This window comes from Corvus cornix, chromosome 2 (genome assembly GCF_000738735.6).
Source record: "Corvus cornix cornix isolate S_Up_H32 chromosome 2, ASM73873v5, whole genome shotgun sequence".
Classification (NCBI taxonomy): Eukaryota; Metazoa; Chordata; class Aves; order Passeriformes; family Corvidae; genus Corvus; species Corvus cornix.
In genome coordinates this window covers 68,903,213-68,924,911 of record NC_046333.1, presented here as the reverse complement: position 1 = coordinate 68,924,911, position 21,699 = coordinate 68,903,213, and the positions used below count along the sequence as shown (strand labels likewise).

Sequence of the window (21,699 nt, the reverse complement as noted above, 5' to 3'; positions counted from 1 at the left end):
ACCTTGCAGTTCCAGGAGATATTGCTACGTCTGTCTCTGAGCTCTTCAGGTGTTTCTGTGATGTTTTATTGTTGTATTTTGGACTGTCAGTCAACCCCCATGCTAAAACACCAGAACACCCAGTAAGCTTCTAAGCTGTCAAGGGTTAATCCAGGGTCTCCTTGTGGTCTCTTCTGAGGCTTTTTTGTTTGTTCTGAATGCTTTGGTCCTTTGTCTGGGACTTGAGACGTTGGTTCTCAGGTTGTATACCTCTATGGTTTCACTTTCCTTTGTGCCTCCAGGTTAGAGCTACTCTCTCAAACTGTTCATTTGACATAAGGATATAAGAGCAGCTGTTCTAGGCCGTAGCAAAGATCCATACAGCTCCATCTTCTCTCAACAGTGGCAAGTAGTGGATACCTATGAGAAACAGGGTGAGTACAGAAGGTTCCTTCCCTTTTTATCTCTTCCAGTTTCTGGCAACCAGCAGGTCAAGTTTGTGAGCCAAGGGCACACCCAGTCCCTGGACTGAATGTTAAGCTGGTGTTTTTGTGGTAACACTTACAGTGACTGCAAGATCTCTTTCTTGAGTGACAACTGCTCATTCAGAACTGTTTGCATTTATTAGGGCTGTATTTTTTTCATAGGCACTCTTTTATATTTATCAGCATTGTATTTTTCTGCCATTTTACTACCCAGTCAGTTGATAATGTGAGATCCCTGTGTTACTTTCTCAGGTAGACTTTGTTTTTGACTGTTGGAAACAACTTTGTATCATTAGCCACTTTGGCTATCCACCATCTTTTCCAACCCAGTTGTGAATGTGTTGGACAATGCAGGACCTGGCACGGTCCCCTGTGCTTGCCCTCCTCTTGCAAATTTCTTTAATTGTGAAAAATGATCAGTAGCTCCCACCTTTGTTTTTCATCCTCTAACCCATTACTAATTCACAAAAGGACCTTCCTTCAAACTAAGGCCTAACAAACCTTTTGCGATTTGGGATCCTGTGAAACGATTTCTGAAAAATGCCATTATACAAATGCATTGTAAAATTGGGAAAATGGAGTGGGAAGAATGGTGGAGAGCAAGGAGATATATTTTTCTCTGAGACCAGAAAGTTTTAGTCTTCCTTAGGTTTAAACTTCTCCTTAACCTGAGAAAATAGTGTAGTGTTCCAGAGCACTACTTGTGAAAAGGCAGCATATTTCCACTGAAATCCATCCGGCAATGCTGATAACATGGGCAGAATGTTCAGCTTATCAGTAGAAATTACTAAGGGTTTTTTTCGTTTACTCATTTCTTTGAACCCAGTTTTGTAAGCAAGAATACTTTTGTCTCTTCATAGTGAACAATTGTTCAGAAAGAGTCAAAGCCAGTGGGAGGGAATGCAATAGTCAAACTCCAGTTAGACTTGGGTAGGGTTAATGTAAGTTTATACTGAAGTCCATGAAGGCACAGTCAGGGTTTGCATTTTTTACTGCCTAACAGGAACAGCTTATGCCCCCAGTGAAGTTAGAGTAGCTTAGTCAGTGATTTCAGTAGGAAAAGGAACACCATTTGTCATACAAGATTCACTTGACTATCTTTTTGTAAATAATAGAAGAAGACATTTCAGGAAATTTCACAGTGTCTTTTTTCATTTGATTATTATTCCACCTACTTTGATGGTTACTTTATTTGTCATCTGTCAGAAAATGAAACTCATTTTATACTCTTAATATCCGAATAGAGCTATAATGCGTGTACATGGGCTTGTATTTAGGAGTGGTGCCAACACTGAGTAATTTTAACATATTATATAGTTGATAATATCTGAACAAATATTCTACAATAAGTCACTATAGAAATGAAGGTAGGTTTCCTGTGTGGCTTACAATATTATACTAAAATACAAAAGAAACCTGACTGGGTTTCAGTTATGAAATAATAGATACTGAGCCATTTTCAGGTTTGCTCCATATTGCCAAAGTGTTTAAACAGGTGTGTTTCACAAAGTTTGTGAAACAAAAGCTCACCTCAAAGCAAATCAACATTAGGAAGCAAAACCAGTGCTGAGTGATAGTGCTTAAAAACTGAGAAACAAGAGTGGTTTTAAACAGCAACTGAAAAGATGCTTTGATGCTTTTTAAAGCAGTCCCCTATACTCTGAAAACATGTTACGAGTTTTCTGTGATTATATACAAGACACTGCATCTTATATCAGTTGTAGTTCTGTAGTTTGGATTATACACATCAAACATTACCTATTTTGTTGTAATATGAGCATGCCAGCAGTTTTTGATGATTAAGAAAACATGCTTATGAACCTAACTGCTAAAACCCATTATTTTTTATCCAGAGCATAACCTTGTATGTACAAATGGGGAAAAAGGACAATAAACCTAAAAGCCTTGTTAACTTCACTTGACCAGCAATTATCCTTATGGTTTGTAGAAACAGGCAAACCCCTCTGCAGCAAATGCAAGGGTAGGCCAAATATTGTTTGCCGAATTTAAGTGATACCTGTAATCAATATCCTAATTTGATGACAGCAGCGAAAGTACCTTTCCCTTGCACTGTGAGCTGAGCACCTCCCATTGCCGTGCAGAACAACAGGCGGCCATCCTCTGGAATGCAAAGCTCAGCAGTAGCACAGGCAGGAGTATTTGGGTCAAAGACTGCAAACAGAGGCAGAGGTAGGTAATGTGACCTGAGGAGAAATTAAGAAAATCTTAAGAGTTCTGTCTGATTTTACTTAAGTCCCAAAATCCTTTAATTCATTTGAATTCACTGAAGGCAAATCACTTCATGCCTTTAAATGTACAGAAACCTTGTGACAGCAGGGCTTGCATTGTGTAGCTCTCTGACATGACTGAGGAAGATAAGATGTGAACAATGGGGAGTTATTAACATGAATAATTTTCCATGCAAATTGGAAGCACTGCAGAACAATAGGATGGCCTGGCTTAATGGCATCAGGTTTTCTGCAGAGTTGAGTATAAAATATCACAGTAGGAAAGAAATAGTGGAGTCAAAAGCTGCTAGAACAAAACTGCTTTGAAAAATTAGCTCGGGCAGGTGGACCACAAGATCCCTTTTCCTGGAAGTGTTTCCAGAGATTTGGTGCCCAGAAAACAGGCCTGGAAATCCAGAGCTAAAGAAAAACCACAGATTTTCTAAATCTGAAGAAGTTTACACATACAATGCACGAATCTAAACATCTTCACCAGATTCACCTTCATTCCACACTTTGCGGTCAGCAGGTTTATGACAGATGCATTTGCATCTATATTAATCAAATACGTTGCCTCCTTCAATACAGGAAAGAGAGAAGTAACATAGAAAGATGAGCAAGTTAACTTTTCTCCATGTCTCTTTGTATGTTGTCATACTCAGAAGGAAGGATGTAGGAAGGAGGAGGGCTAGTGGAACATGTAGTGGAAGCTACACATTCCTTGGGGTGAGTAGTTGCTGGTCTGGCTTTCCCAAGACTCTGTCACATGTGATACAGCTCGCAGCTGAGCAGCAGAGCTGGTGCTAGTCTGGGTGGCAGTGTCTTATACTGGTTGAAATACCAGTCCCAAGAAGCTCAAGGGAAAAAAGGTTCTCACAAAAAATAACAGCTGTTCCACTCCCTGGCTCTTCTGTCCTCTCCTTGCTGAATCCTCCTCCACTTACACACACCTGACACCCATGGGAGTGATCCGACAGAAGTGTTTCCATTTGACATTTTGGTGGACAGTGTATGGAGCAGCAGAATGCTGTCTGAAACAAGCAGACCTCTTTTGATTTATTCACTCCAACAGTGGGGATCATTTTAGGGCACAAATGTTAGGAAATAATTTTTTCTGCAGTTCAGGAAACAGAACAGGGCAAAGCATCAGCTCTTAAGGAACAGGAGCTATGACAGGCTGCCCATGCTGCAAATTCAGTGTCTCTCTGACTGTAAAAGGAATTCAAAATAAAATGTTCATAAAAAGGGTTTATTTTGCTGAGTCAAATCAAACTACTGTATGTCTCTGTGTTCAAAAACTCCCAATGTAGTTTATGTTCTATTGGAGACCACAAGATTACAGTCAGCCAGTTCCAGTCCATCAAGTGCAACATTGGCTGCAATCAGCAGAGCTGTATCACTTGCCCCTAAGTCTGAAAGGTTTACAACAAATTGCTGACATAGAAGAGGTCACTCAACCATTTCTAGTACTAGGAAAGGAGGCAGGGAGAGATGGAAGGAATAATAGCCTCAGAACAAGATTGCTGTATGTTTGTGTTTGGGAAGTCTACATGCTGCTGCCTCTGTGAGCCTTTCTGTGGTTACAGGGAGGATTTCAGTCTCTGTGCACCTTCTGGCACACTTGGCAGTCTGGCACCTTCAGTGCATACTTGATTCTCTACTGAAAGTGTTGATGCTAATTCTTAAAATTAAGAAACTGTTTTCCTCTGCCCCTGTGAAATGAGAAAGTGTAAATTTGTTTGCTTGTCAATTTCTGTTGCATTGATGAATCATCACTCAGTACAACAGCTTCTGTATTTTGTACAGAAGTTTTTTGCCTATGTGGAAGCAAGATTACCCTGTATCTGCAGTCTGATAGCATAAACCCAAACAGATCTGTAAAGTTTGTGATGGCTTCTTTCCTTCTTGAAACTTTTCTCCAGACTATCATATTATGTCCCTTAATATTTTCTATGCAAACTCATCGCTTTCAGAGTGACTGGAATATAATGTGACAAAAAGGGAGTGCTCCTGTATACATTGAGTCAAGGTGTGAAAGTCCTTGCTGCAAAAGACTGGACCTTTTCATGCAGAAATGTATCAAATATCACCTCCTTTAGTTGGTCACCTAGCTGCACCAAGGTAAAATCAGGGGAAAAACCCCTTCTTCAGTGCAAGCGATGATGACAGCTGTTCCTACAGAAGGTGGAATTCTTCCGAGGTGACTTCAGAACAGTGTCAGATTTAAACTGGCCTTTGGCTCTTCTTGGCTTTAGACACAGGTCTCTTTTAGTGAGCCTTCAGTGATCCTCTCATGATGTTAGTTTGGTGGCTGACCAGAGAAAAGTCTGCTATTTCAGCAAAAATGCAGGGGAAATGGTGACAGCTGCATGGGCAACAGCAAAGTCAGAAGCACTACACTCCTTGGAAATGAAAGACAGGCTTTGAAGCTACTTCAACATTAAGAAACAAAAGAAAACTATCCAGTTCCTGAGACCAAGCACCAGCCTTAGCTGCATCCAAACATCAGCTTGACTGGTGTCTCACCCCAAAACGCAACTATGCTCACTGGCACTTTGGCAGTGAAGCCTAGATGCACAAACTTGTGAGGAGCTAATGTACACTCCAGCAGGTAATCTAAACTTAGACAAGGTGCATGTCTCTCCCTAGGACCTGAAATGTACTACTTCTACTATAAATTTTACTTAGCAGTTGAATAAACATCCAGGATGCTGTTTAGCTATACGTCTGATACATGCTTTTCATTCTTGCTGTGTGCCTGTGACATTCAAGCTATTGTTTCATTATTTTGTGGCCCCCTGAGACACCTTTTGATAATAAACTAGTTCTGCCTTGCCTTGGTCAGGGTGTCACACTGCCTGTGGCACAGAGGTGAGAAAACTGAGTTGATCTGGCACCTATACAAGTACATGACATTACTAGTTGTGCAATGTAACTCAGTCTCAAATATTATTACTTATACTTTTTTCCACCACAGTTAATATTCTGAGTGTTTCAATTGTCACCTATGGGTAGAATTTTCAAAACTGCAAAGTGTCAGCCTAACTCTGCTTTCAACAAAATCAACCGTATTTTTATTGCCCTTGAGTTTGGGTGATGGTTGTGCATTATAAACACTTGTGCACTAAATATATTTCATCTTGTATTGGGCCAAAAAGAACCTCCAAAAGAAGACCTGCTGCTGAAAGCATTTGGCTAATTAAATCTTTCTTTTTAATTCTGTCTCTGATTCCCCAGAATATTTTAAACATTGAGAAAGGTATCTGACTATGAACATATCAGACAAATGGGGGCAAAAACCTGGTTTAGAAATGTGGACAGGTCAACCATTGAAAGGGCTAATAGCTGCAAAAATCACATAAGAATTAACTGTCTATCTACCAATGAAAATAAATTTTTAAGTTTTCTTATCCCTAGAGCTCATAGGAGTGTTTTAGAAAAGTCTCAACTCTTTCTGTGCCATACTTCAAAGGCTTATACAAAATTGCTTTTGACCTGCCTTGTCTGAAACCTCATTCACTGACAACTTCTGGGACTTTGACCTAATGCTGAAATCATCCATTTAAAATTAAATGATGGTAGCATTCTCCAGCATCCTACATGGTCTTCTAGAGTTCCACACCTGGTCATAGGGAGGGTGGTTAAGCACTCAAACAGGTGCTCAAGGAAATTGTGTGCAACCAAAACCCAACTGGGCAAGGCCTGAGCAACCTGATCTGTCCGTGACATGCTCCCTGTTTTGAGCAGGAGCTTGTGGACTGCGTTACCTCCAGAGATCCCGTCCAACTTCAATTAAGTCTTGAACTTGATGATTTTGCTTCTTTTTCCCATACATCACCCCTTGCTAAGGGAGATCTCACATAAAAATGCAGCTATTCTAGCTGTCCCCTGCTAGCCTTGGCCTTTCACAATAATTTTTTCCTGGACCTTCCTTCTGCCTTCTTAATAAATACCCCGTTCCAGTATTTTCTCATGGTGTCTAGCCATCCAGCATAAAGGCAACACAGACAGAACTTCAAGCCTTTCTCCCAAAAACCTTCTCCTCATTCTCAGTCCTCAAGACAAAACAAACATCCTCAGTTCAATCTCACTGTTAGGTACCATCGTTTACTTATCCAGTTTTGTAAGACTACATATTCAAGCTGTATCTAAACATTGCAGTTTCTTTGTACATCAAATCTCTTACACTCATCCCTCCCTTTCAGTAATGAGGGACCTAAAATAGAGTTCCAGAGATGTGAGCTTTATATTATAGTATTCCATCTACTTCTATACATCATTTTGTGGGGGTTATTTGGTTGGGGTTTTTTCTGCACTTTTTGGTGACTCACTTGAGATATTCTACAGTTTCACAGATCGTTTTGCTTTCCATTTGTTTTTTTCTTTTGTTAAAAGACTTCTCAGACAAATTTTTAAAAAAAGGTAATTTCTATAAACTAAAATTAAGATTAATACCATGGTCATAGCTCTCCTTTCAGTTCTCATGTCACATCCATACTATTGGATGACAGGAAGGGTGGTAGCAAAGATAGTGGATATAAGATTCCTAAAACTTTGTGTTGTTTCCTGCATTTCAGTAGGTCCACAGTGCAGAGCTTCATACAAATTAGACAGCACTGCTTCAGTTGGAATATATGAAGACTTTGAGACATCTAATTTACATTTTGAAAGCAGAGTTCTTTGTTTAAGCCTGCCTTTGGTGTTTATTTACCTATTGAAGTCTAAAGGGTAAACATAACCAAAAGGTAAAAACTGCACCTCAGGAAAGTGAGGATAACACTGTTTCCTGTCTCTTAACCTTCTTCTGGGTATGACAATCTTAACATCTTTCCAGCAAGGAATATATTTTATGATATGTTTCCAAGGTATAACTGGATATCTACTCTTTTGAATGAGTGGAGAGATTTAAATGGAAATTAAAAAAAAAAGACAAAAAACCAAAACAACCAAACAACAAAACACCACCAACTGGTTCAGCTTTTAAACAGCAGCCTTTTAAGAAATGCATCTTTCCTTGTGCTTCAGCCTTTCAGAAGAGATTCCTACTTTCTAAGAAAATCAGTAAGAGTAACTTCTGTCATTTCATCTTGGTCCTATAAGTTAGGCTAGGAAATGCAGCTGAAACTAAAATCTTCCATACAGTTTCTGTTTCCTGAGAGTATTTTTGAATATCAGGTGACATATGTGGGTGGGGGAACTTCAAGATTAGCTTTAATCAAATCTCAGCTTTTGCTGGAACTTCCCAAAGCCTTTCTCACCCTTTGCTCCTGACTGAAACATTTTTGCTGGTTTTGGGTGCATTCCAATTAGAACTTAAAATATTTTATTTTGGTTTGTTGTCTTGAGATGTTCCAAGTACTCCCAAGTTTCATTTCACCATTCAGATCTATCCCTTTAGGCTTCTGTTGTGAAGCTAGCTCTAAAATATTACCTCTGTATCTGAGATACAGACCACATTCAAACAAATCTGGTGATTTCCAGAAGACTTTTAGTCTGAATAAGGAAGAAAAAATTGATCTTTCACCACAGGCAATGAAGACGGAATTAACAGGACTGAAGCAAACTGAACTTATAGCGACAGCAGCTTCTTGATACCATTTTAGAAAGGAAAGATGAAATGCAGCTTCACTATGTTTCTGTGTAGAAATATCACTCATTCCAGTAGTGATCAGCAGAACTTTCTAATACAAGAGGGTAGGTTCATGAAGCGAGAGTTGGAGAGTGAACAAACAATCCAGAACAACATAAGTGCTTTTAACCATCTTTCTCACATGAAAAAAAATATTAATAAAAGAAAAAGGCAAATGTAAACTTGGATCTGGAATTTGTGATCAGAAAGAAGATACTTGTGGAAAGAAATTGATTTCACACAAAAAAGGCCCAGCAGGAAAAACTGTTAAAATGAGTCCTTACAGCTATTTAGTGTCTAATATAACAGGTCTCTTTTCTGGTTGAGAACTTTCAGGATGTCATAGAACATGTACTAAATCATACCAGAAGCCATCAATTTCTTTCTGGTGATAACTGATTAAATACACTGTGATTTTCCTCCTCACTTTAGCTTATCTTCAATTGCTCATGCCTTTTCTTTGGCTTTCTCCTTCTTTGCACCTCACAAGTATAAATTTTCATCTGCTTTCCTCATTTAACATCTTGTCTTGCCATCATGATCCTTTCCTATTCCAGCTCCTGGTCTCTTTTGGACTTCCTTGCAACTCTCCTCCTCTCTTTTTCTAACCTTTTCTTGTCGGTCTGTTTCTCATCCCAACACAAATAATATTGATTATATTCTACTCTTAATTCTGCTACTTCTACAGATTTTTCTCTCTCATCTCTGTTGGAATAAGATTCATTAGGAAGGAGATAAATACAGTTTCTATCCATAAGGTAAAATGCCTAAAATTATGGCCAATATTCACGTACAGGACATTGATAGAAATGTGAGCAGCATATTTTTCTCTTCAAAATCAGTGCAGTGTAAACATACCTTTTCCTGTTGGTTTTAAAATGTATTTTTCTTGAACTCTATAAATTATTTCTAGTTGTTACTTTCCAATATCGCTGTTATTTTTCTTTCTTTTCACTATGTACCATTATTTGTTTGGGTTTGTTTTGATTAGTTTATATTGCATCAGTGAGGTTTTCAGGTTGCATGGGGTTTCTTTTTTTCCAAAGCATCTACTCAGGTGTTTTTTCTTTACACACATTTTTATTTCTTTCAGCTAATTCATCCTACACTACCAGTGTTCTACCTTAACTAACTACAGCTATTTCTTGCAGGCTTTATACTTGAAACATGGAAGAGGTCTTTCTTTTAGAATTATTTAGTAACATGGTCTCTACTTAGCAAACACATGCAACTGATAATTTTGGATACTCCAGGTATGTTGCACATGGCACCTGTAAGCATACTGTCTAGAGCTGGCTTTTTTAATTACATCTCAGGCCTCCCCCAGTTCAGTTCCTGGCAACTGAGCTCAACTAAACTGCTTTCATCATAGTCTCTAGTGACTTCTTAACTGCAGCTTACAGTTCTAGCACTGCAGGCTTCCCGTTCTTGGTCTGCTGCTTGTTCTTGGCACAGCTACATCATTCCTGAAAATTCCACACTCTTTGGCTTCAGGGTCTCCATTCTCTCCTGATTCTCTTCCACCCTCTGTAACAGCTCACAAAGCTCTTTGGAGGCATCTTCATTCCACCCCAGCACTGCAAAGAGGATGGGGTGTTCTGTCAAACTCTGAGTTTGGTTCCCTTCTCTTCTTCTGCCCCTTATCTCTGAATAATCGCTCCCCTGGTGCACTTAACAACTTCATGCTCATCGCTTACAGATCCACATTTCCACTCCAGGCATGAATCATTCTAGCCAAGCTAACAAGACAGCCTGCCTTTCCAACAGCTCACTCTGGTTGTGTAATCATCAGTGTAAGCTTAATATAGTTAATCATTCTCCCCTAGTAATTTCTTTTCCTAGCTTTGGCAACACAGTCTTGCACCACGCAATGTTTCAGCAAAGACAAACTTTCTGCATTAAGATTTTTTATTTAATCTCATTTCTTGAGACACTTCTTATTCTTGCTTTTTTAAATCATATGAAATTTAACCCAACCAGTCTTCTCTTTGTAGGACTCATCACAGTCTAGACCCTAATCTACTTGACTGCATGTTTGCTATTGAAATGCTGAGTATGAGAGGTCCTTTCAAATATCTTGTGATACAGCCACCTGTCACATTTTGAGATCTACACCTTTGCTTTTTTCTTTTACCCTGCTTAGGTGTGCCTTCATGTTTCCCTGTAAAATGCTCCTTTGTTGTGAGTCCTAGTTATGCTAACAGTGAGATAATTCAAGTTCCCTCTTCCTTACCAGACAGTGTTCCACTGTTTTGTTTTCGACTTACTCTGACTTTATAAGCCCCAAGAGGAGAGAACCACCTTGACAGCAAAGGGGTTTATGGTACCTGAGTAAAAATTCTAATTCTAATAAGAATATATGCAAATTAATAATATCTTGTCCTTGTATTATTCTATGGTACTGTACATAGTTCCTAAATACTATTGTATTACACATTTTCCAGATAAAATTTACTTCTAAAGTACCCTGGCGAAGATTTGTCAATTCTTGCGCATTTCAAATAATTGTGTACCAAATTCTATAGTTTAATCCTATTTACTTACTAGAGCAGATGCATCCCATATTCCACAACAGTCCAGTAAAATGAGTACATACAACAAGTATTCTCAGACTGGAAACCTGGGAAATGAATAAGCAGTTAATAAATACAGTACAAATTAAGAGTTCTGAGGAGCTCCCTAACACTTATACCTGAGCAGATTTATTTTAGAATACTTTTTTTATAAATCAGCATCCAGTGCATTGCAGAGATAATATCTACATATGCCACTATTGGAATATGATATGAGTGCCAAGTGAAGTGACTATGCTGTTGCATGAGCAGGGGAAAAAAAGGCTTTTTGCATATAGAGATTTATTTAAACAGCAAAGATTCTTGATCTATATTTGAAATTTTATAACAGTGTAATTGGAAAGAACTGCTACAGAGGAATATCCTGAAATTGCTAGAAAATAAAAATGTGAATTGGTAACTAAAGAACATTTATAAATATACCATGTAACCACTTTACTATACAGAAACATATGTAAAAAATTTAAGAAAAGGTGGCAATGATAGAAATAGCTTAAGGAAATAGAAATTCTGCATATTATGCAAACTTCTTAAGAAGCAGAAGTAATTTGACTTTTAGATTTTTTCTGAATTTAAATTAATGAGTTTGCTTTCATTAAATGCTGTATGGCGTGATATATTTAATGTAACACTACACTCACGCTGAGTGACATACCTGATTTGTTTAAGGAGGTGCCAAGGTAAGGGAAATAAAAGAAACCTGCGCTTTTCACCTTTCAGGGAAGCTTTTACAGGGTCCAAAATTGATCAACATTTTTATCAACATTTAATTATTTCTTAATACATTTTCTGCTGTCATTTACGTTATAGTTTTCATAAGATGGGAAAAAAACAGCACTGTGTTTTTTCTAGTCCTTCATCTATAGAAAGATCAAACCACTAACACTTCCATTATCATTCAGCTAGAAAATTATATTTTGGTCTAAAGATCTTGTGAAAGAAATAGAAAAACTTCCTTTGGTTTGGATAGGTTGAAAATTACTTCTTTTTCTGAGTTGTTCTCCCAGAACAAACTGCTTAAATAGAGACAAACTTATATATAGATTGTCACCCTAAACACAGCATAGGATGATGTCCACAGTTAACTTGGCGCAGTGATCTGTTGTCATAATTGGACCTGGAAATAAATATGGAAAGAATGGGTTTGATTTCTAGATATATTCACAAGCAGCTGAGCTACACAGCCTGGTTCCTGTCATACTGTACCTGCCCATGTATTGACACATACATAGATACAGATATCTTCCCTGCATAATGTCTCACCAGTCTGTGACCCAATCTGGTACATGAAATTCCTACATCCCAACTAGTAAACCTAAGCTTTATTTTTTAATTCTGCAAATATCAGAAGCTTCCTCTCTTCTTTATCTGATGAAATCTCGACATGTTCACTTAGCTTTTCCCCGCTGCATTATGAGGCAAAAGTTCCCATTACTTTCCACAACTTGCTTTCACCAACTTTCCAAACTCGTTATTTCCAGGGAGTGGCACCAAGACGGCCAGCTTGTTTCACCATGGGACTACTAGTAGGCTTAGATCTCAAGTCTACACATCTTCCAAGTTCAGTTACATCTACTGGTGTGCACTGAAGATTGCCTACAGAGATGCCTTAGTTTCTCTGAAGCAATTTCTAGGTCCTTTACCCCTCTCGCCTCTTGTCCAGTTGCCTGGGACTCCCCCAGCTGTGGCTGAATGTGGATTTCCCCCAAAATGGGGAAGTTCCCCAGAAGAGACAGGACTCACAGAGAAATAAATGCAAGTCTCCAGTTGTACTGAGCATTGAAAAGATTCCCCAAGGGACTAACAGCGGGACAATTTTCTTCCCATGAACTACCTTCTCTCTGAATCTTGTGCTCACATTTCAGATAGAAGAAAAAAAAAAAGCAACACAAAAAGCAAAGACTGAAAAATATGTACAAGAATCACAATAGTCTAGCAGAGCATGCATAATCAGAAGTGGAAGCGGGGATTAAAAGGATCGTGCATGCAGATACAACATTTCCGCCTAATACTGATTTTGAGAAAATGGCCTGGACTTCTGGGAGCTTGACTTCAATAAAGGGTGAGGAAGATCTGAGGACCACATTCTGCTCTATCACACTTGAGAAGCAGAGAGGAGAGATGAAACTCTCAGGAAAGCTGGAACAGGGACAGTTGGCCCATGAAACAGCTTTCAGATCCAGCCCAGGATATCTCTGGAGGAAGTAACCAGAACAAGAGGGCAGGATATGTCAGTCCAACTGACCTTGGAAAGGGTCTGGCTGTGTCTGCAGATGCATTTTTCTTGTTAATGTTGCTCCTTTTGTGAAAATGCTGCCCTGTTGCTTAGCCTGATTACAACACATGAATCCAGTCCTACTTCTGGAAGAGTCAACTGGAGCTTGACATCAGTGGGATCATGAAAATTGAGATCCGTGCTACACCAGACATTGTTCTACTGCATTTAGTTTAACCTCACTGAAACATGGATGAGGGCAGAAGAAAATCTCTTCATTTGGTGTAATTTTTTCTCTAATATCTACTACTTTGAAACCTCCCCTTTTTTTCCACTTTATACTGTGTTCTCTCCTCACAATTCACACACTTTCTATTCTCCATATTCTTCTTCTTTCATTTTGGTCTAATGATTCAGCCACATCTTCTTTGGGGTCAAGAACAGTTTCACATGATATGATGTGTGAAACGTGGGGGCATTTACAGGAACTTGGAAGCATTTCTATAAGCATTCCTATCAAGAAAGGAACATTTTAAAACAGAATTTGGGGTAGGGTTTTTGGGTTTTTTTTCAGATTAATTAGTTTCACACAGTGTCTTCAGTGGTTTCCCTTTGTAGAAAGAAAGAAACTAAAAATAATCATTATTAAAGCTTAATGGTAAGATCTGAATAGTTTCAGAACAAACTTTAATTACCTCAGTGCTTTTTGTGTCTGACAGTGACATCTTTTGTTTACACTGAAGTAGTGCAACCAATAGTCTTTGGATTGTTGCTTTTAAGGGTAAACTTTGTAGCTGCAATTCAGTGGATGTACATTACATAGTATGAATTCTTTTACCCATAATTCCAGTTTTGCCTTTTCTCTTGTGTTGGTGATGAAATGAAGATTCAGACAAACACTGAAATTAATAACAAACATTCTATATCTGAATCAGATCCTGAAGTTTCACACTTGACATCCCACTTCCTTTCTTGTCTTTATACTGCATCTTGAGAAAAAAATTTTCTACTAGATCATTATGCCACAGATACTAATCCATGCTAAGTTATTACTTTCTCCCCCTATTTTAAGAAGGAATGTCTGAGAAAGAGCCATAGGGAAAAAAAAAATCTGTATTAATAGTTTCCTGTGGGTGTCTGTCAATATATCTTGTCACAGTCTAAATCAGGGACTGACTTTTAAGTGAAAAATATGAAAATTAAAGAAACTAAAAATGAAGAACATGAATCTCAATAACTCAATTTTAATATTCTCTTCTTTTGCATGTACAGATATTTTAATAGCAACTTAATTACCCAAGAAAAAAATGAACTTTAATCAATCTTGTAACCAAAAATCCTAGAAGGTACAAATGCTGGTCAGAGTAAGAGTTATTTTGCTACTTTGCACTAAGAAACATTTTTATTTTTAACAAAGACAATAAAGCAGTAAAATGAGTATCAGTTAGAGACTGAACATGACTGTACCCACACCAGTCTCGCCTAGAGAAATTTGGGTTCATATTATGCTCTCCTTCTCTTCAGATTGATGAAGTAAGCAGTGAACAAACAATATAATGGAATATTTAGGCCCATGGCAAAGAAATATGACTCTTTAACTAGGTAGTGCAGCAAGATCAATGTGCAGGTGTTCATGTCAAGCCTTTTCAACTGTAATCTGTTTGTAATCCCTCTCCTAGAGTCTAACTCCATTGTGGATTTGAACACACCAAAAAGCCTCAGTGAAAAAACACCCCAGATCCAGGTGGTGATCATGCCAAATGGCCATGCCTTAGTTTACCTCAGTGAAAGACCCAAGTCAAGCTCTGCAAGAGCCATCAGAATGCACCTTTTGGTTAGCCTGACATGAAGCCTAAGCTTACTGTTGCCACACCAATCTTTAGTACATAACTCATATCAAACTGCTAGGCAGCAAGTTTGAGTACTAAATGCCATAGCAAGAGTAAATGCTGCATAGTTTTATTCAAAAATGCTTACATTATATTTTCAAATAACTTTGCCATGTGTAGCACAGTTACGGGTGAAACCAGCAGCTGCCTCTGGTCTAATGCCCCCATGCCAAAACCCCTCAACAGATTTGACTCTTCTTCTCCACCATCTGCTGCTTTGTTCCCCCTCTACGAGTCACCCTGTTCTAAGGACAAATTCCCAGAGACCTCTGCTTCCCCATTCCTGATGCCCTCCAGAAGGCATCTGCCAGTTGTCACCAACGAACAAGGATTTATTTTCAGACTTCAGACAGGTGAACCTTTCTTTCACCAGCCATGATGTGTCTCTTACTCTGGGAAACCAGTAGCTATGTGGCAAGTGAAGAGTCTGCCAGGTTTTTTTGCCACTTGAACTCAAATACAAAACCAGAAGAAACAGCAACCTTCTCCCCTAAGTGGCCACACTGGACCTGTCAACCAGACTACAAAGCATTTGTGCCCACACAAAAAGAGTGGGAAATCTCTACAGTGCTGTGCTAGGTCAAGAAAAGGGAGCCCCTTGCAGTTGTATGCGCAACTCTACTCCGCTCTGAAAACTTTTCTGAGTGGGAGTAGTGAGACAAGGCAGAAAGCTGGCTTAGCTCCTGAGAGTGCCAGATGGGCACTGGAGAGAAAGCTTATGATGAGATGCAAGCCACAGAGAACAGCTTTCCAGGAAGGGAAAGTCCCAGAAACTACCATCAGGAAAAAAAGCCTGCTGGAAAAGCAAGTCACAGTCTTTTCCAACCAAAATTAGCCTCACTTTAGGTATCATTGAACATTCAGTCTCTTGTGGTCCTGAAATACAGAAGGGAATGACCAACTACCAGATACAGATGGGGGTAACCAAGCAGCTTACATTTTCCAAAACCTTTGAGCTAATCTGTATGCCTTTCCTTCATGCCCAAGCCAAACATCTTCTAAAGAAATTCCATTGGCACTCTAGGGTTCACACAAACTATTTGCTATTGATACAAACACCAGTTCATTTACTTGTTGTAGCAGGGCCACAGTGATTTTCAAATCACTTTAGATCAGGAAATGCACCAGATAATGACAGCTATTTAAAGAAACACCACACAATTTCTACACACTAACCAGGAAGCAGATTCCTCCTACCACACAGAATGAAAACAAAACCTTCCACAGCAGGGCCACTTCTATTTTCTTTGCTGTCATCAGTTTGTTGACTGGTCCCTGAGAAACTTCTCTTTACAACATTGCATTTTGCTGTCATTCTATTACCTCCCACTCAAAACCTGGAGGAAAGCACAAAATGATTGAAGATTATCTCAAATTTGTGGCATTTGCAAGATATCCAAAGCTGTTTTGCCATAGACTTCCTCTGGATAGTGCTGGGCAACTTATTTCATCATTGTGCCAAGTCGAATGCAAGAACAATTTATTTTTCACCAGAGTACAGTGATATCAAATACTGTGCTAGTGGAGTAATTCAGATACCATAAAACAAACATAAAATTCTGTTTACAACCTTTTATGTGCTCTTCAAAGAAAAAGTCCAGGTGCAGGGAAGAGGCGTTGCCCTGCATTGGGGGCCGAGTAATATTTAGGAGTATTCCATCATTAAATAACCTCACTGTGACCTGTGAGTTGCAGGGAGCATGCGCAGCACCTTTATCATCCTTGTTACCTATTGCCTCTCACTTGCAGAGGATGTGGGTGCTGTGGGTTACCAGAAAATGTTGGTAGAATATGTTGCTCTTGCTTGAGAGCACAGTTCACAGTGAAACCAACCGTTCATGAACAATTCCATACCACAGCCTTGAACCTCATTCATATCTGCATGGGAATTGTCAAGCAAGCCAAAATGCAAGTACAGGGTTTGGAACCTGCATGGGAGCACTCTTTTCTCCAAGTCAGCTTCCCTTCAGGACCAATGAGCTGAAAACACTGCTCTTGTGCCCTGTGAAGGACTGAAAACATGTCAGGGATCTTCTGTCAGTTTTAGCAAATGTTGGCCATAAAAGTCAGCGTGGTGGTCAATTCAAACCATTCTTTACGGATTCCCATTTAAATTAACTTGAAATAAAATTGAAGTGCAATTTCATTCAGGACTTTCTTCTCTAGCTGACTGGGTACCATCATTCACCACATTAAATATTATTTATCATCTTCCTGTATATTTGGCAAGCCATTAGATCCCTGGTAAAGAATGGAACTTCGTAAGTGTGGGATGATTACTTTCAACTTTGCCAGGAAACTCCTACATTTACATAACTAATTGACCTTACTGTATATTTGCAATATTTCAAAAAACAGTGGTTATTGAGTCTCCCAAGCGATCTCCATGAAATTAAATTTTCTAATAATGCAAGGGAGGTAAAGGAATTGTTTAGAAAGGAAACTGTGTAAGCCCTACAAATAAAAAACTGAAGAACTACAGTTCTAGATGGAGGAAAAACCCTCTCTGTAAAAAGCATCTGGGAGTCTACCAAGCAGCCAGGAAAGGTCCAAGGTCACAGAACAAGTAGAAATGCATTGATTTCAGTTCAAGTTTTTTTAATTTTATATGCAGTCAACGTATCAAGCTTTTGGACCTTTTGGAAATATGTGTTATATAAATTTTGGAGAAATGGCTACCTAATCTTTGCTGCATTTGCTAAATGTAAATATTTAGCAAAAAATTCTACTTTGGAAAAAAAACAAGATAATTCTGTGCTTTTGTGCAGGCCTTATACTCTGTCCTTTACTTTTTTACATATGAGAGTACACGCTTTTCATGTAAATACAGGCATATGCACATATATGTAGTGACTAAAAGGAAAAGAAGTTCACAGAAAATTAAGCCAAATTTATGTGACTGGAGATGTGCTGGTTTTAATCTTACTATCTCAGTGGAGATTGGGGTATGAAGAAGCTTTGTCTGGCACACACCTGAAGCAACAAGGCAAGAAGAGGTGCCTTCTGTAACATCTGTAACATACCCAGTCCCCTAACTGCACAGGAAGAATGGGAGGGATAATGATTTTCCTGGAGCCAATATGCCAGAGGGTAAATTTTTTCACATGACTCTGAACAAGAGGTGTCTTTAAGGGTCTAGATTTGCTTCACCATCAAGTGGGGTCTTCCCTTAATGGGGAAATCCCTAGCTTCTCTATCACAGTGATTTTCCAGCCAGGTCTGAAAGGGACTAGAGTAGCACCTACAAATCAGACCCTTGACATTAAACTGAGTGAGTTACAGAAAGCTGAATGAAAAATTTCTTAGCACACTGCATCTGTGTAAAAAAAAACCAAACCAAAAAAAAAATACCAAAAACAAAACAACCACCGACCAGAGGCAGCCCATCAGTACACCACTATCCTATTTCTGATCCGTCTTTGATGTCAAATTTCAGCTGCTTATGGTGAGCACAGAAGAAATTGGCAGAAGTGCAATTTGTATAAATTGTAACATATCAGCAACACAGTATAACTTCATGTGAAACATCAGCAGCAGACTTCCTCCTAGTAACAGTCGCAAGTTGAGCTCAAGAAAGATCAAGAGGAAATCATACCGGTTTAATTTTTTTAAAAGGACAATTAGAAAATTCACAAAAATAAAGGGACATAATGAGATTTTATGACCTTTTTTCTTTTTTAAATTTGGTTTCAAAATAAATTACTGGAGTTTCGGTTTAGCCTTCATCCCATGTCCATCTCCCCACACACTTCTAGAATTCCTTCAAACCAAATCAATTTCTTAAGAGATGAGCTTTTTAGCTTTTCTCCTCTCTTCTCAGAACTCAGCCATTCCAACCCAGAGGGCTCATGTTTCAAGGCAGCAAGAATTTACACTCATCAGTAAACTTGAGATTTGCTCAGTTACCAGGAAATACCTCTGTATTCAGGCAAAGCTCTTCTAAAGCAATAGAACAACAAAAAGGCACTGAAATTGATACAAGACAGCATGATGTACCTGTTCAGATTTTTGAGGTAAAATTATGGATCTTGGTGTCTTCTCAGAAATTTGGATTAAAGCAACAATACAAGTGTGGTCAATTCGCTGCCTGCTGGAAAAGCGGATACAGAATCCCATTGCTAGGACCATGCTGGGCCCAGGGAGCACTTGTAGGGAATATAAGAATAGTAAAATGAGAACTGTACAGCTTCACTCGGTTTCTGAAGAATTAAAGGGAAAGATGTTATGCGTAAGGTTCAGGATGGATATCCAAATGGCCAATTTTGTCTTGTTCAAAGCCCTGGAAAGCAAGGCAGGTTACTGATGAAGGGATGGGTGTACTCAGAGAGGCAGCAACCATCAGGGAAACAGCAGCAATTGCTTCCACCATTCTTCTGTTGCCCCAGGAGCATCTGAAGGCTTTCCTAAGCTCCACCACATTTCATCTCCCAGTTCGTCCATCTTTATCTACCTCTACCCAGCCTTGGCATCCTTGGGCTAGCACTGGCACTGGGCTGCTCCTGGCCAACATGTTGGTAAGTCACCACAGAGAACATCGTGGCACTACTCATGTATGAGACATTCTGGGCCACCAAAAAGAGAAGGGTTTTCTAAACAGGCATGGAAATGAAACAATGCCCAGTCACAGAATACAGATACAAGGAAATGAAGGCTCAGACAGATCCTGGAGAAAGGGAGGCCCACAGGCTCGGTGGTACTTTTGTTACTCATAATGTAATTTCATTATGTATGTGGTCCCTTTGCTTTCTCTCACAACTTCCTTTTCAAAAGCTTGTACAATACACGTGCTAAGATACCACACTACTGATACACTGGGACCAGCTTCTACATGGCTGCCAGACTCCTCAGGATCTCTGTCCCTTTTTAATCCCTTCATGCAGCCTCCACCATTTTTGTTGCATTTTCCAAGTGAGCTCAAAGTCTATTCTCTTCACAGGCCTCCAGCATAACCCTCAGCAAGGCAAATACAAAGTCAAACAAATACCCAGGTATTCAGCAGGACTTTGATACCTCTGCAGCAGTGGGAGGGAGGGAGGGAGGAAGGGAAGGAGGGAGGGAGAAAGGCAGGAAGGCAGAAAGGCAGGAAGGAAGGAAGGAAGGACAGGATTTTTTAAAAACTTCTCCTTTTTCACAAGCTCTTCCTGCAAGAGCTCTTGCAAGCCAGCACTGTAAACTGAGAAGCTGCAGAATCAGGCTGCAGTTTGATGCAATCGATTCACTACACACGATTTCCACTCATGGGGTTCAGTATTAAGGTGGGCACTTTGAAAAGCTTTTTGCCGCATGCTTCTTTTTGCCCCCCGGTAGTTACATGGGAAGGACACTATAGAGCAGACCTGAGCTCAACTCCTCCATAACAGCTCCTCCATAAAAGTGTTGATTGACAGAGATTAAGTCTCAATATTATTTATTAGGAATATTATACTACAGTGCTCCATGGATCAAATCCTACAGAGGCAGCTACTGGGGAGGTTAGGTCCACTGAAGTTCTGTCACTAGGTTCCTGTTAGATTTAGCAACAGTAGCAGTTCAAATCCCTAGAAATTCAGCTCATCCTTCCATCTTTCAGATTACAAATATGAGATAAAGATGTGAGAGCTTTTCTGAATATGGCTTAATTTCCAAGGTGGAGTTTTGTAATACAGACACTGAGACATAACTCCATTAAAAACTGAGTTAAAATCTTCTGGCTTCTCTTTTATAGAGAAGGTGCCTCTAATTGCAGCTGCACTTAGACTTTCTGCAGTAACTGTTGCATAGCTATTTTAATTAATGTTAATCTAGGCCCTCTTAAACTGTATAAATACTTCTGATATTAAAAAACTGCCTGTAAAATTTAAGATATTTATGCATGTAACAGAAATGGCATCTTGGACTGCATGTGTTGTCTTTATAAACACAGGCTATCAGACAGTAAAAGCTGACATTACGTACTGAGGTAACTCAGCTGAGTGCTTAAACCTTGTACCCCACAGATGTTAAGATTAAGTAAAGACTTGTACCCAGGTTAGGATGAGCCATGTTGACAAAACAATTATTTCATTTGTTATCAATAGGGAAGATTTACTAAGACTCACAGTCTTAGTTTCATGCAAGTTATTTAGTTTTTATTCTGGATCTTACAGAAGACTTGTCCTTGGTTTTCATGCTGACAGCTGTTTTCCTGTTAGTCCTGCACTATCTCGGAATGCAGCATAAGATTGCTCTCTTTGGAAAATCACGTACAGAGGGAAACAAAGGCTCGCTTTCTCTTCTTCCACATTGCATGACATCACTTACATACAATCATTTCTCTCCACACACCCACATTTTTCATTTAAGAACCAATATTATTACTATGACTTGGCACGTGATACTGCACGGTCCTGGGCTCTGGGAAAAAGAGAGTTAATCTTTAAAACCCAAAGCCCAAATTTGCGCAAGCTGCAGCTCAACCCTTGGCTCTGCATATGTCTTTCTAACTCCAGGGGAAGGCAGAAGAAATCATCCTGAGCAGCATCTCTAACACATGGCAGCACTACTGCAACATGATTTCTGCATTTTTTAGATGCTTCTGCCTCTGAGCCATCTCACCCTTTACACAACACGTCCCGTAGCACAGAGGGGTTAAAATATTGTGTAACACGCTTTCAGTCTAAAACTATTCTTCTACACAGCCCTCACCTGTGAATTCTGCTGGGGGCCAGGAAAAAATGATGCAG

At 39.3% G+C, this 21,699-nt stretch overlaps 1 long non-coding RNA gene across 1 annotated transcript; it reads left to right on the top strand.

Annotated features, from left to right (window-relative positions):
* On the top strand, positions 1-14,455 carry LOC109146209. Its single transcript, XR_002048122.3, has 3 exons — positions 1-413; positions 9,473-9,574; positions 12,376-14,455. It is a non-coding gene; the product is annotated as an uncharacterized LOC109146209 (long non-coding RNA).
* The last annotated feature ends 7,244 nt before the right edge of the window (positions 14,456-21,699 follow it).